The sequence below is a fragment of the Anarrhichthys ocellatus genome, unplaced genomic scaffold, assembly GCF_004355925.1.
Source record: "Anarrhichthys ocellatus isolate YVR2014 unplaced genomic scaffold, GSC_Weel_1.0 scaffold55, whole genome shotgun sequence".
NCBI lineage: Eukaryota > Metazoa > Chordata > Actinopteri > Perciformes > Anarhichadidae > Anarrhichthys > Anarrhichthys ocellatus.
In genome coordinates, this window is record NW_022280085.1 from 1,836,831 (window position 1) to 1,852,856 (window position 16,026).

The 16,026-nt window shown below is 42.2% G+C and overlaps 1 long non-coding RNA gene across 1 annotated transcript in view; it reads right to left on the reverse strand.

Moving 5' to 3' along the window:
- LOC116396450 (uncharacterized) overlaps positions 1-16,026 on the reverse strand; it is an 81,859-nt gene that overhangs the window by 24,232 nt on the left and 41,601 nt on the right. Inside the window, exon 3 of the long non-coding RNA XR_004213601.1 lies at positions 14,261-15,592. This is a non-coding gene — a long non-coding RNA (uncharacterized LOC116396450). The remainder of the gene's footprint in view (positions 1-14,260; positions 15,593-16,026) is intronic.

Consider the following 16,026-nt stretch of genomic DNA (forward strand, 5'->3'; position numbering starts at 1 on the left):
ATATATATATATACACATATATATATATACATATATATATATACATACACGGTATATACACACACATCATTGTTGTGAAGTGAATTCCTTCATGTGTTAGGATTCTGATAATTTTGGGCTCTTAGGTTTATTTTCTGTGTCTTCATTTCAGATGTGAGTGTGTACGTTTGCTCAAAAGAGTTGTGCTTTGTCTTGTAGTGACGCTTCACATTCACCGCTTTTAATAATCGTCACGGTCTCTGAACACATGAGACATGCTGGTTTTAAACTGACGAGGAAAGAATGAACCTATACGAGTCTGTTCATTCCTGGTTAAAGACTCTGGTCTCTCTGAACACTTTTCTCTCTTTGGAGAACGTCATTTGAAATAACTTCTCTGACTCACGTAATAATTCTCCTGCTCTTCCTTCTCTTTCCTCGTCTCTCCCCCGTGTGTGTACATCTCACTCAAGTCAGGAAAATTGTCAGAATACCCATATTTGATTGGCTGAGCTGCATCACGTGATGTGATTTACAACACATTGGTCGGTGTGTTTCCTGCACCGCTGAACAAGTGCCGTAGAGGCTGGAAAAGCTGCCGGTTAAAATAGAAGCGCTCTGTCAAAATTTTATAATTCTCATTTATCTATCGATTTTAGGTCCGGGGTCCGGATACAACGGCGTCTGGGTCCGGATCCGGACCACGGTCCGCCTATTAGTGACCCCTGATCTAGACTAATGACTAATAGTGAAGTACCTGTGTGGGTGACAGGTGATGGGTGGACGATAAGAGCCACTGTATGGAAAAATAAATGTGACATTTTGTGAGCAATAAAATGTGATTTTAATGCATTACTGTGAGACTTGGCTGAAAGGAATGAAATTGGCTGCATGAATAAGAAATGAAAAGAGCTCGAGACCATCTTGCGATGGGGTCACAACAAAATAAGAAATGGTTAAAGAAGTGATTACCACTGAGCAGGTGGAGGCAATATTTTAGGTTTTTGCCGGAGTCGTTGAAAACGGAGGGATAAACTACTTGGGAAAAGTTGATGTTCCACAATATTTATCCAGCTGTGTGAGCGAGCAGGTCGTCATGGTTCAAGAGCAACAGCTTGACCCCCCCCCCCACACACACACACACACTGTACCCCCCTCTCCTCACGGCTCTGTCCTATTTGTTGCTCCACTGTTCCTCTATCTCTCCCGCTGTCTTAACCACAGAGTTTCAGACATTTCAATGCATGGATCTCATCTGACGTTCATCCAGAGCTCATAGATCGTTGGTTACATATGTAACTCTTATTTTAATGTATTTTCCATTCATGTGTTTCGTGCCCATTTTCAATTTGCAGCAAAAATGAACAAAAAAACACGCTAAGATTTTTTTTATTTTTTAAAAGCTAAAATATTGCGTTGACATTTATACGCGGGCGGTTGAAAAGTTTATATAATAATAATAATAATAATAATTATACATTTTATTTATAGAGCGCTTTTCAGAATACTCAAAGACACTTTACATTAAAATCATCATATAAAAGAAAGCCATACACTAAATATGGATAAAAGCAAAATGCAAGGAAATGTCAAATAAATCACAATGTACGCGAAGTGATCTAAATGACATCCGACATTGAAGAGATGCAAAATGGCAGCAGACAGAAACATCAGGTCTGCGTGGAGCGATGAGCAGAGAGTGACGTTCCTCAAATGGACACATGACATGAACATAAATACAGTATTTTTCTTCCCATTCGTTGCACCTCTTATTCTGCGGTTTAATGGCAACCAACAGGAGGATTAGCGCCACAAGCCTTTTCTCTCAATGAACCAACTCATTATATTTGTATAAAAAGTAATTGATCAAACAGTAGTATTAATAGTCGTAGCAGCTTTTTAGAAAAAACTATTTTCTGGAAATTCGGTTAACATTTGCTTTAAACTGTGATGGAAGCCTTTCTTATGTCAGCAGCTTACTGCTCGTGTTACACTTGAACTGAAAAGGAAATTGTCACTTTTTAGTTGTATGTATCAGATGCTCTTTTTGAGAGACTTCAGTTGGTTCAAACACAAGTTAACAGGGAGGTTACTGAGCTTTAATAACGAATACTTGCATTACATATCAATCTGATTATTTCTAGATTGATGCTTTAGACTTTAAAATGTCAAACAACTAGCCTCTTTGAGTCCAAACAGTCAAAAATCCAAATCTAAAATGATTTAGTTTAAACTGACACAAAGGAAATGAACAAATCTTGCATTTAAGAAGCTTCTTTTTTAAAATGACATTAAATCGATTATAATAGCCCAAAATATTTTTGTCGACAGCTGATCCAAAGGTCAAGGGTGAACTTTCAATCTCAGCTTTCAAGCCAACATGAAAGAGAAGTCAAACGGCTCAAAGGCACAGACATGTATACATCTACAACACCAGCTGAGGAGGCTCACGTGATGGGACTGAAAGCTCCGGAACAGCTTGCACTGTACTCATCGATGCTCCCTTGGGTACTTTGCACATCGCCGACATGCTCCCAAACTGTAAAGACCAAATCTGACGCACTCAACTTGGAATATATCTGCAAAGGAAAGTTTGAAAGTCGTGTTTATGAATGAAGAGATCATTTCCATAGCAGTAGCCTTTACCAATCACGCACATTGGAGACATGGACTGTTGCTTGAGTGTTTATCCTCATCCACTATTCAATATCAGTCCATGTTGCTGAGCAAACGTTTTCCAAGCAGGAAAAAAAAGAAAAGAGTGGAAGGAGATTAAAAAAGGCTTTTATAATTTCTCAAAGTAAATGTGCGGTCTGCACTCTGCCTTCACACACACCATAATCACTTGTGTGACAGCAAGCGAGAGCTCACACACACACACACCACAATCACAGCACTGTGTTGGCACGCTGCCAACAGTTTAATAGTTAATATATTAAACGAATGGCACACAAGGACGGCGGGTGGAAGGTTCTAGATCTGTTTGAATCCTTAAAAACGGTGATGAATCGCAGGTAGGGGTGTCTATAAGGGTTGTTTCCATAAAAACACACTTCAAATGATGAGGGAATAAAGATTGTATTTTTATTGTTAAAAACATCTCGTCATTCAGAGTTTTAATGATGTATAATAAGCCGCTTAAAGTGGTGATAAACAGGTGATAATTCCCTCTTTAATACCCATTTCATAATGCTGTGAAAACTGGGTTTCACCAAAAGCTATATTTTATAAGATAACACGTGATGATATATATGATATAACACATCATGATAACTTTATAATTTGCCTTGGGCAAATACTCACTTTTACTAAACGGAGCTTGAACGCATCGTAATGTAAATCAATAGAACCTCCGTACGTTAGCCATTAGCGGTACTGCTAACGTTACTAGCTCTCAGATTTGTTGTTCACAATGTCGTGTTCTCAGGGATAAAAGGACTAAAAGGCATTAATGCATTGATCTACAGATCGCATATTTTCAATGAATACCGGTGACTTTCTTTCACACTATGATTGTTAGACTTTGTAATTAATCCACATTTCACATGCGTGTCGCCAAGTTCTGAAGGAACGTCTTTTATCTGTGATTTCAAAGCAGACATGACTTTTGCTTTGCGATGGACAACAGCAGAAATTATATCGCACGTCACACTGAATCTAAAAACATGTGCTTTATGTCTGTGTGTTCAGATTTGGCTTTTTGACACATTTGCAGCAATCGGGCAGTAATGGTTTTAAAGGACCTTAATTGCTTCCGTGAACTATATGTTTCATTGCTCCTGCAGCTTTGCAGCTGCTGTAAATGTCTATCATGTTTACAAGCGGGCCAAACTGCAGAAGCCTTACTTCCTGCTTGTTTTTAAGAACACTGGCGTGCGCCTCAAGCCTTTCACCTCGCACCGTATCGTTGCTTCGTGCCAACTCTCCCACAGCACCCTGGGGAGGCACCTCACAAGTTGAAAACCTAGACAGACATAGACTTATCCCAAAAAAAAAAAAGTAGTTACTGTAATACTAAAAAAATGTGCCGTTTCATAGTTTTTTTATGCTGAAGACTATTATTCATAGATTGTATGAAAGAAAATCAACATTTAACAAATGATTAATGTAAATAATCCATAGCTGCAGGTCTAATTTAGAAAATAAAGTGATATGTGCTGATTAAGTTGCACAGATATATTTATTCCTTCACATCCAGTGGCCTGAGGCACTGAACACACTGAACGTTTCAAGGAGTTTTAAACCACGGACCTATTTCCTTCTGTTAGGGTGAACAATGTTAAAGCAACGTGCAAGGCCACGCTGTAAACGTAAACATGGAGTGTTCGGGCACATTAAGTCAAACATTAAAGAAACTGTCGCAATAAGCCAAACACAAACCCCCACGTTTCCTTTGCAGTACAAACAAGCCCGCGCACACTGACGCAACATAGAAGCAAAGACTGACCTTCTCAAATCAAAGCTCCACAGCTTTCTCCCACTTCTGTCTCCATAGCTCTGCAGTCTCCCATCCCGCACCTCTCCCCCCCCCCCCCCTTCTCTCCCTCTGTAACGATCAGCCGCGCTGCCAAGAATGTAAGTCTGCCACGGTTGACCTTCCTTTCGCCTCCCCTCTCCTGTTTGTGTGGATGTGTTAGAATGAGTGCACTCCCACCTCATCTCTCACCGTTGGGCGTTATTCATTCAGCAGAAGCCGCGGCCCCCACGCTGCAGCTGCATAATTGACCCTGCTGCTGGAAACGTGTAGGAACAATCATAATCTGATACCCGCTCGTGTTGCCGAGAGGGCCGAGCGACCGGCTAACTAATTCAGCTGCATTGCTTCACTGCATTTTTTTTTTCTTCATCTTTTCTGCAGCGCTTTTACAGTTTTAGATCGTTACACTCAGTGTTGTTTTGCCGTCCAACCGTCGAAAATAAAAGCTCAGAGTTAAGATTTTGATGTTAATTCATGCTGCCAGTTGGTTGGGTGTGTTTACAGCATTAGCTGCATGACTCTGTAGTTGGCAGCTTGACAGGCAGACGCTATTTCGAGCTTCTCTTTAAGGTCCAAATGGGATCTATTAGCAGAAGTGGAATATAATATTCATAACTATTAGTTTATAATCACCTGAAACTAAGAAGAGTATTGTAAGCTTAGAATGAGCCCCGCTCCTCTCGCCATGTTGCTACAGTAGCCCAGAACGGACAAACCAAACACTGGCTCTGGAGAAGGCATTTTGCATTTTAACGTAATCTTAATATGGTTGGGCGATATGACGGAATATACCGTTCCGACTGTAGAAATGAGTCCACCGGTAGAGATTTGGCGATACCGTTTCCACCGCAGTAGCTACTCTCACGTGATCTTGTAATTCTCACGCGATTCACTCGGGAACAAGCACTTGTTTGATTTGGAAATGGTAATATCTGGTTCTGAATGAATTTGGAGGTGAAATAAATTATGGAAAGCCTTATGGAAAGATTATTTTGTCTTTCTCCTCGGACGACATGCTCGACTCCATAGAGCCCTGAAGCCCCTTCCCTTTACATAGCACTATCGCATCTTTATGCAAACTTTTTGAATATCGAGTGTGTCGCGTGCCCAAATTCAACACTGCACGTCGTTGCGTCCCCAGCAATACATCCGCCAAGTGTTAAGTAGATCAGATGAACGGTATTGGAGACATGCGAAGGACAAACACAGACAGACAGAGATTCTTGCTGTATAGTTGGATATAGATCGATGAAATATAAATGTCAAATACAAGTCTGGTTAAAAGGACTTCATTGTGTCCCCCATTACTTCAGAAACCAAACCTACCACGCCCTGAAAAGTACTGTAAAGGAATCTCTCTTTGTGCCATAAAGCAGAAAGGCAGATGTAAATATACGATGTTTTAAAAGCCAAATGGAGTCTGTAGTTTGCGTGAAGCTTTAGGAAGCTATAAAACCAGACAACCTAGAGCTGAGAAGAGATCACGTGGCAGTTACAACTTCCACAGCCACTGCTGCGGAGTGAAACAGAGTCTTCATGCTTCTGCCGGTGCACACTTTCTCTGTTGTCTCTGTCTAAAGGATAAACGACGATAAACGCCCCCGAGGACACTGCGTTGGTGGTGGGGATAAAACCTGGGACTTAATAACCTCTAGTCCAGGCTTCCGACCTCTGACCTCCCCTTCCTCTACTAATCCTTTCCTTATATATAACCTGTAATGACCCCTCTGAGCTCCTTGCCCATCCAATCTAATTTTTTGATATTATCAGTTTAACTCATTTGGAAAATACCAAAGGTATTGGAATTGAGAAATGAACTCGGAGCAAACCTGAATCTCAACACTGGATTTTCTGCAGAAGTGAACTTTTCTCGTTAACCTTTTCGTCTTCAGCACACGGTTGAACCGCTATCTGATGTATGCATCTCGTGTTCGGAGTGCATGGAGGAATTAAAACTCACCGGGAAGAAAATATTTATGCTTTTGGTCTTATTTAGAACGTGGTGCCTCATGTGGCCAAAATTAGTTTTACAACACATTAAAATAAAAGGTAAGGAATTAAGAAATATTATCCTGGTGATTCTCTTTTCAACTGTTTCTAAGTTACAAACACAGGAGAGAAAACAATTAAGATCAAAAATATATAATCAGAATAATATTTTTGTCCTATCAGGGCTTCCGTACATTCTTGTTATTATTGCGCATGGAAATGTGTGACGTAAATCTTTTCTTTTCTTTTCTGCAGTCTCCAAATACTGTAAATCATTTCAACATCCCACTTCCACACCCTTGCCTGTATGGTCTTCTATTTTACAGATTGTAAACAGCGACCATCTGTTAGCTCATGAATCTGTCCAACCGAGGGTTATTCTCCGCATGTCGTCTCTTTATGGTCAACGGTTTGTTTAATTTCTGCAATATGCAGTACATTTATGTTTTATATTCAGCTCTGTCGAGTCAGTATTTCTCTGCCCCTGCTGCTCCGGTGTCTTGATTCATGTATGAATCCTGTAATGTTGCCTTAACTTGACTTTCAAAACACTATCAAACCTAAACATATGCAAATTAGCTGGCATTCAGGGTAAAAAAGGGATTTAAAAAGAAAAGTAGCAATATATCATATTTTGTTGGGATTGTTTCCCCAAGAGATTTACATTTCTCATATGAAAAGACTCCATTATGCAAAGACTAAAGAGAAACGGCAACAACCAAATTAAAGCTTTGTGTAAATTGTGATGGATTACCCGGCTCGGGCAAATTAAATTAAAGGGTTGGAAGTTGTTCGTCATAATTTGAAAGACTAGAGAGCAGTTTTTTGTAAAGGGAGGGAGAATACCCCCTGATAACTGCTCCCACGCTACGAGCTGGAGTGTGTGCAGACCAACCAAGAGCAATTTAAAGCGGGGCCTGCTGATTGGATGATTTAATTGCTATTTTCAAGTGAAAAACTGGAAACACTCAGAAACTGCAGGGCACTAAACTGGATAAGTAACTAAATATTTTCCACAACCAGAACACTGACGGTTGACTAACACAAGATGGAAGTTGACGTGTGTTTGGACTACAAGTCCGTCTGCATTTATCTCTTGTTGAACAAATGTTGAAAAAAGTCTTATACACTGTTTGTTTTTTACATTTTAAAGCTAAAAAAAAATAAAAAATAAAAAAGTCCACGAAATGAGATGCTGCTTTTGTCTGAAATGGAGAACCTCTCGTTTCCAAAACTTATTACAATCTCAGGTGGTAAATCGGTCACTATTATCATTGGATATTTGCCGTGCGAGACCAAAAAGACAGACAGGTGTAGCAGCGGTAGCTAAGGGGAGCGGTGCTTAGCGAACAGTCAAGACTCCAAATCACCTCAAACACACATTTAACATTCCTGCTGGCTTTCATCAACATTGGTACCGACCACTGCAGCAAGCTCCAAATAGGCCATGTACAGTATTGTTAAGCTTAAAGAAAAGCTTAGAATTTTAACAATTTTAAATGAAAATAATGCCAAGGGGCATTAAGCACACATTAGTAATTATGATATTCACAGTAAGTCGTGTGTGAAACATGTATTGAAGGTAAACGTATTCGTCTAAACGCGTAGCACAGTATGGGTAGTGTGTGTTTATCTTGTTTGTGACAGTGGCCGGCACACACACGGGTCGTCTCATGCCTTTATATTGCATTGATTGAGAGCAGCAGGTTGACATATGTGAGGGGCCACTGGATGGGGGTGGAGGGGGGAGTATGGACATGTGACACTGCAGGAATCGGCAGCCAGAAGATTGACCAATCAACCCTGAGTGGCTGGATATAAAAAGGAGCATCTGCACAGGAGGACGTGGGGGCGGATGGAAGCATATCACATGTAAAAACAAGCTGGCAGATTAAAACAAATCTGGTGATAGGTATATATATATAGATATATATCTATATATATATATAGATAGATAGATATATTACTCTTTTCAATCAGCATTTGTTGCCATAAAAGAAGTTAAATTTTAAACACAGAAATATGGATATACAACTTTTAGTATAACCAGTAGTTATGTTCCTGACGACTAATTTCTGAGTAGTCTAAAAGTACGATAAGACTAAAAATTGAGCACAATTTAATTCATTAGGTCAATTGTCTTGAAAAATGTGATTAAAGATTCTTTACTTTAAAGAAATGGTTTGAATACTGAGAAGATGAGGATGAGGTGGGATGACGAGTGAAAAGAAGAGTACTAGAAAACAAGGGGGGAGAATCAAGATCGTTCTCTTCTAATGAGATTCACATCTTCCAAAAATCGACATTTGAATATGAAAATGAATATTCGATTGTAAGAAAAAGAACAAGCTTGTTCAAAACGAACAACAGAAGTAAATAAAAACAGGACTTATTTTTGAAAATTGACTGTTTTCTGAGAAATATAAAGCCCAGATTATCCAATCTGTGAGGCAAGTCAACATTTCAGTCCAGGTTGGTTTGGCGACGCCGACGGTTCAATACTACGGCAAACACTCCTTCAGCCGAGACGTTTGTCAGAAACACAACAGAAGAGCAGCTGCTGTGTCTGTCTGCAGCGCAGTCCAACAAACTCAAGTGTTTTTTTCTTTAATCAAGGCTTCAGCCAACAGTTGGCTTCTTTCCATCGTGCCGCACTCCATCCCCATGTGGCTTCATGCTGCACAAGCAGATTTGCAGCAGGGCAGTGTAAAAACACTTGGTTACTTTACTGAGGAGCTGGAGGTGTGAAAGTGGTTTTTGGGACAGCAACGGTGCGGACCGTGAATAGTATAGAAATAAGGGTTTAATTGAATACAAATATTGAACTGTAATCACTTTTAACCATCATGTATTTACTTGATTGATGAGTAAAAGTGACGCGTCGGGGGAAGCGCTATGCAACTTTATTAATACAATTTTTCTGGGGGAAACTCTTATATATTCCACAACTCAGAAAAACAGTGTGGCTGAAATACTGTATCTATATAGACTGACATATTTCTCTAACGTAAATTCCATCACTTTCGCAATTGGACAACAAATAAATCGATTCCCTTTCACCTCATCTCCAGCAAGATATTGGATGTTTTGAGAAAGAAAAAAACCAGATGGCAGTAAACCCAGCTGTGATTAAGGACAATGACCTCCACTCTGGTGCCCTGAGCAGCAACAACATTTTTATATTTATGTTATATATGTTGCAGGCTTTGCATTGCCACAGCGTCTGACGTCCCACCAATTAAAGGACCAATAGAATATTTAGTTTGATCGCTTCAACAACTCAATGCTGCCAGTCACCCATTAAGCCCTAAATCAACTGTATTGATTATCTCCTATCCCTCAAGCGCTTGCCAATCAATGTGGAGTTTTTCGTAGACACACTGATCACAGTGCTGCGATTGCTCTCACTGCCAATAGAAACGTGTTCACAATGTTCTGGACCCCAACATGTGCAGACTGAGCGTCCTCGCTGGTGTTCTTTTCCTTGTTTTTAAGTTGAGGCTGGACTTGAAAAAAGGAACTTGACCAGTCTTGCAAAGAATAATGGAGAATAAAAAAAAAAAAGTAAAGAAAGCAAAGCTGGTCAGAGACCTTATAGAGACATAAAGACTGAATGTTGATCAGTGTCAAAACAACTTTGATCCAATAAAACATCTCTTTCTTATAAGCACTGGAATCCATGTCACATTACTGCGTCGTGTTAAAAGGTGGCAGTGAAACAGTTAAAGTGTTTGCAACTCTGAACCTCCAGGAAGAGTTGGTTTTTGTTGTTGTTGGGTTTTTTTCTAAAGAAAATTGAGTTCCAAAAATCTCAGCAAAAGACGTGAAGTGAAGGTCGATCCATTAGTGCTGATTATAAAACACACACATAATGAGATAATTGGACATTGTTTATCATTCTTGCATTTCATTACTTCTACATGACTGCTGACTGTCATTTCAGGGAATTCTCGCTCCGTTAACGCTAATCTTAAGCGACAGAGAAACATAAAAAAAGAGAGGGGAATGAATGGCGTGATAAAAACAATAGTCCGGGGCTAAATTTAAATCAAAGGAAAGCTTTCGTGTGCATTTAAAAACTGGACGAGCACAAACATCTATTTTGTCTGATAACTGATAGATTCTTCAGTTTTTAATTGAGCTTGCAGTAAGCTATTCATATTCTAACCCTGTACTGTCGGTGGCACGATGTGGACCTGACAAAATGACATAAAACTGCATGCACTGGAAGTTCATTTTTTGCATTATGTATATGTAACAGGTTCTCTGCTACCCGGTGGGTCTGGTGAGCACAAGGATGCCAGCACACGGTTGAATGACGGTTTCAAATGTTCTTTATTGTCATGGAATCTGACTGGCTTGGCCGTGTGCTCTCTCCTGCCTTGCCTCCGAGCACACGCCGCAGGAATTTTGCAGTGCTCTGCCGTCCTGTCCGTCCCAGTGTATCACTGTGCTCGTCCCGAGCTGTCCCTCTCGCCTCCGTCGCTACTGTTGATTAAATACAGCTGAGAGTGAGACAATCAGGATCAGTTTCAGCTGCGCCTAATTAAGTCTCTTCCCGGCACCGTTCCCTGAACCACTCCCACACTCCGTCCCCTCCACAGCTGAGCCACCCACGCCCGCCACCACAGTATAGTTATTGCTTTAAGGCAGAAACGCGCTGGAACAACGAGGAATATGTTTATAGGCACAGCTGTTGTTTGCGATGGTCCAATGATCAAGTGATACAGTGCACACACAAAAAAAAAAAAAAAGAGCCGTCAATGTTTTAATTTTGCAAAGAGCCACAGGGTAAGAAAGAAGAAGAAAAAGAAAAGGCCTTTTTTATGAGGCTGACCTATTTTAAAGTGATATCATGCATGTTTTAACAAGGACCTTCTGGTCAAGGAGGAGTGACACCGAGGAGAGATTCAGCCGAGGGAGCGTTTAATTAAAAAACATTCCAAATTGCCTCGGTGCTCAACTACCAATTAAATAGGTAATGAAGCCAGCTTCATTATAGAAGAACAACCCAAGAAAAAAAAGAAATGACGCAAGCATTGGCAGCAGGACTGAAGAAGAAAAGCTGCAGTGGTGTATGTGTGTGTGTGTGGGTGTGGGTGTGTACACATAGGGTACCGGTACGGGTAGGAGATCAAACACAAACCAGGAGGTCCAGTTTGAAAGCTCATCAAAGCACCTGCATGACCTTGACTGGCCAACTAAGCAGCTTACTGGTCGACGCCGCACGGGTCGACTTGCCACGCCTGGAATGGATGAGGAAGAGTTCTTTACAGGGTCAACGTCCGTCTGAAAGGGCCCTAAAGCTCACGGACTAAATACATTTACTGATCAAAGCGTTCAATGTAATTCTTGTAACTGTGAGATGAACGTAGTGAAGATGAACCTTTACACTTAACGTACCTGTACTCAGCCACACACCACATCACACAAACTGGAAGTTAAAAAACTGAAACATAAAACTACAACGATAAAGTACTGGTGGGTATAATTCATGTTTCATACATTCATAGAAGTTTTCTGTGGGAAGTGTTTTATCTACACACACACAGACAGACAGCATGATTGCAGCAATAGACTCCGAGAGCTCGATGGTGACTCATTCAGTGCTCGTGTAGCTGTGCACAGAAACGAGATAATGAGATATCTTCTGCTCTCTCTCCCCCCCCCCCCATTGTCCCCATGTGCCCTGTAATGCAGTAGCCAAACCACTGGGCCACTTAACAATGTATACGTGACCACATACACACTTCACCGAGCCGTCTGATTGGTCCAAGTAGGTCAATGCTTCCTAAAGATGGCCCGGGCCAAAAAAGAGAGACACAGACACACACACACACACACACAGACACACACACACACACACACAGAAGCACACGAGCCCGACGATCCGATTGGCCGACGTGGGCCATGCGCACCGCCGTGTGTCCTGAGCCACAGGTGGCTTGGGGAAGGCTGCGTGTTGCCGTGGCAACACGAAGCAGTGGGGCGGGGATTGAGCTGCTGATGTGAGGAGACTGTCAACAACAGACAGCGGTGCGCGTGCTACTCCTGCTGATTGACTGAGGACTGAGGGTGTCTGAGGTAAGACGTTTGATGCTGCTGGAGTCACATCCACCTCTGTTGCTCACATGTTAGCCCCTCTATCATCCCCCCCCCATCCTCCTCCACCTACCTCTCATCCGTCTCTGTCACTCACATGTTAGCCCCTCTATCCCCCCCTCATCCTCCTCCACCTACCTCTCATCCGTCTCTCTGAAATCTCCCCATCAGTCTTTTCACTCTTCCTTTAATCTTGTGTGAAGGAAACGAGGAACAGCGTGTCCTGTTTATATATGTTTCTTTACGTCATTTCAAAGAACAAATTTAATGCGCAGCAGCAGCACTGTGTATGATTTCCATCAGAGGATCTCAGCAGTCGTCTGTTGGCCAAGTGAAGCTGTGCAGCGTTTAAAGTCATTGGACACGGAAGAGGTCGATAAGATGATTTTTGGAAGTCTAGGTCATGTTGAAAAACTGTCCTTTTCTTATTTGGAGCCGTTTTATGATGCAGGTTAACACTTGCCAATTAGCCCTAAACAGAAAATACAGCTGAGGGGATGTCAGTCTTGGAGGTATTTGGTCATAAACCTGACAAAGTTTTAATAATTCATCCCTCATGGAATTCATAAGACATGAAAGATACAGCTGCAATTATAAAATTACGTTATTTCACCGCTCGGTCTTAAACTAAATATTCTGCCTTCCATCCCAGGCCTGGAACTTAACAAAAGGCTCCTTTCCTGAACTACAACTCGAGTATTTCACAGTCATTCAGCCAAAAGAAATTAAAATAAATGGAGCTCATTTCACTTAGGAGTACTTATCTCTTACGTCCTCGTAGACATTTGTGTCATAATTAGCATATGAATTCTTAGTTATGGCCAAAAACGTGCGGTCACAATGACCTTTTGACCACCAAAATCTAATCAACATCAACATTGAGCCTAAGTGGGCGTTTGTGCCAAATTTGTAGAAATTCCCTCCAGGTGTCCCGGAGATATGGACGACCTGAAACCATCATGCCTCCGGCCTCAGCTGTCGCCGGCGCAGAGCAATAAAAATGTCCTGCTGGTGTTGGTGCCAGAGGAATCACCAAAGTCATTAGAATACATGACCGGTTCCCAGAAAAAAAAAACGGAAATCCATCTGACAGTTTGATGTTTCAGTGTTTACCAAAGCGGTAATGGTAAGTGGACTTGCACTGATGGCAGAGGCTACCGTACCGGCAGCAATTAGTGTTTAAGTGTCTTGTGGAGATGGACTCGAGGAGCCGGCGATCGAACCGCCAATCTTCTGATTGGAAGACGACCCTCTAAGCCAGAGCTCTGCTAGTGTGGGTAAAGAAATGTCCCATGGTTGAGATCTCAAATCTCCTACCGCACTACTTTGCCATCTTTGTGGATGTCAGGCCAAAACCGCGTTCAAGCTACAAACTTCCCAGAGACTTGTATTACAAGCCACGTGTCTCCTGAATGAGGTTTCTTTGCCTGGATGAACGTTCTTGCAGGAATTAATGACCTTTACTACAAAGCTGTCCGTCTCCACTCCGTATCATCTAATAAGGCAGAAATGCCATTTAAATGTCAGTTAGTGATTTAAAGACCGTAACGATAAGAGATGGAACATATCTCTTTTTTTCTTCTTGTAATCATTAGCATATAATGGCATAAGAAGAGAGAAAGGACGAAAAACGGTTATATTCTTTATACCTTAGCCTTCTGTTAGTGAGGAGAAGAAACACAAGCAGGTCAAATAAAATAAAAAGGAACTCACCGCTGCATCCTTCTCCGTACTCTGAACGCCGTCTCCCTCCTTTCCCTCTCCGCTGTCACACAATACGGTTCTCGGAATTTGGCTCTTCTAACTTTCTACGGTTCACAATGCTCTGATATCTATCTGCCAGAGAGTTCTTTAGCCTTTACTTCCTTTGCTGTTGAGGCCCCCTCAGGAACTTCTCCTGCTCTGTGGGTGGATGACTTCTCTGGAGGCTTTATGTGGGTGACACTCGAGGCAAAAAGGGGGGGGGGGGGGGGGACTTCTGAGGCTCTGCTGTGATCTCCCCGAAAGGCTTCTTGGGCGATTGCTGATGTATGCTAGCTCTTGGATCAAGAGGCTTGTGTATGATGCGACTCTGATGGGGAAACAAATTTAATGAAGTTGACTGCCGGGGCAGCGCTCTTGAGTCACTCTCTCTCTCTCTCTCCCTGCTTCTCTGGAGGCCTCCCTGGCTACTGTTGCTATACTCCCGCCTCTGAGGCGAATGGAAGATGCTGAAGGAGTGTCGTCTACCGGGTAGATTGAAGCACCGGGGCTTGTGAGCGTGCGTTACCTGCCGGAATGGGTTCAAGCACCAGGATATTGAATGCTGTTGCTAAAAAGGTTTCCTTCGGTTTCCTTGAGTGAGTGTGTCGCTGAGGTATATAGTTTCCTGCCGGGTGTATCGTAGAGATAGGGTGAGGCTGTTGTGAGTGCGGCGCTGGCTTTCTGGCAACTAGCACCCAACCGTTATTTAATTTTTCCCCCCGTCCAGCAATAACCAACCCAGGCTACAAGTATGGATCAGTACAATGGAGGCAGCGAGCAGGTCTGAGCTGGCGGGTGGCGAGAGGTCCGAGGTCGTTGCTGATAGTCACGGCTGCAGTGAGAAGAGCTCGAGAGGCAATACAGGTTGTCATGGTAACAGCAGCGAGAGGTCACAGGTGAGTTTTCTGCCGGGTGTTCCAGTCACTGGGGTCGGCTGTTTCGGTGGAGGAGGTAGGCAGTGGGAGAGAAAATCCCTGAGGTAAATGGAGAAATGTTGCGCGGAGAGAAGAAAAAAAAAAAGATAACAAATAATAAAATGCTTTCACTTCTTTCTTTTTTTTTTTTCCTTCTCTATTTGTCTGGGAGGTAGAAAGCAGGAGAGGTTGTTCTCTCTGATTGGATCAGAGGAAGAGGAGAGGACGGGCGGGAGGTAAAGCGGCGCTTTGGCAGTCCTGAGGTTTATTCGTCCATATTGTGTCTTTTGTAAAAGAATGCTGGTGGTTTCCCCGAGTCCATCTGAAGAAGTCCACGCTCAGCCTCCGCCTCTTAACCTGCACCGGTAGGTTTCTTCAAGGGCTCCACCTACGGGGCACATAAACACAGAGACAGGTTAGCATTTGTGACCGAGGCACTTAACACCATTATCGCCATTATCGTTGGGCTTCACCACGGATGTCCATGTCACCGGTTATTTTTGTGATTTTCATGAACGGACTCAAAGTCGAGTTTTGTGCAGTGGTGGGCCGTCTGGGCCTTCAAAGCATTCTCTGCTGGCCTAAACAGAATGACAAAGTTATAGCTATTTTATAATTTTTCTTAAATACACTACATGTATTATAATTTATAAAAATATTTTTCCCATTATCTTATTTTCTCATTGCAAAGCTACTGTCTTCCTCAGTTGCTCTGCTTCCAGTGCAGCTTGTTTTAAGTAGAGCTTTTATCCAATCAGATTTCACCTCTGTGTCTCCAGGTAAGAAGAGAGCCAGAGGCCTGCAGACACACCTGCAGCCAGT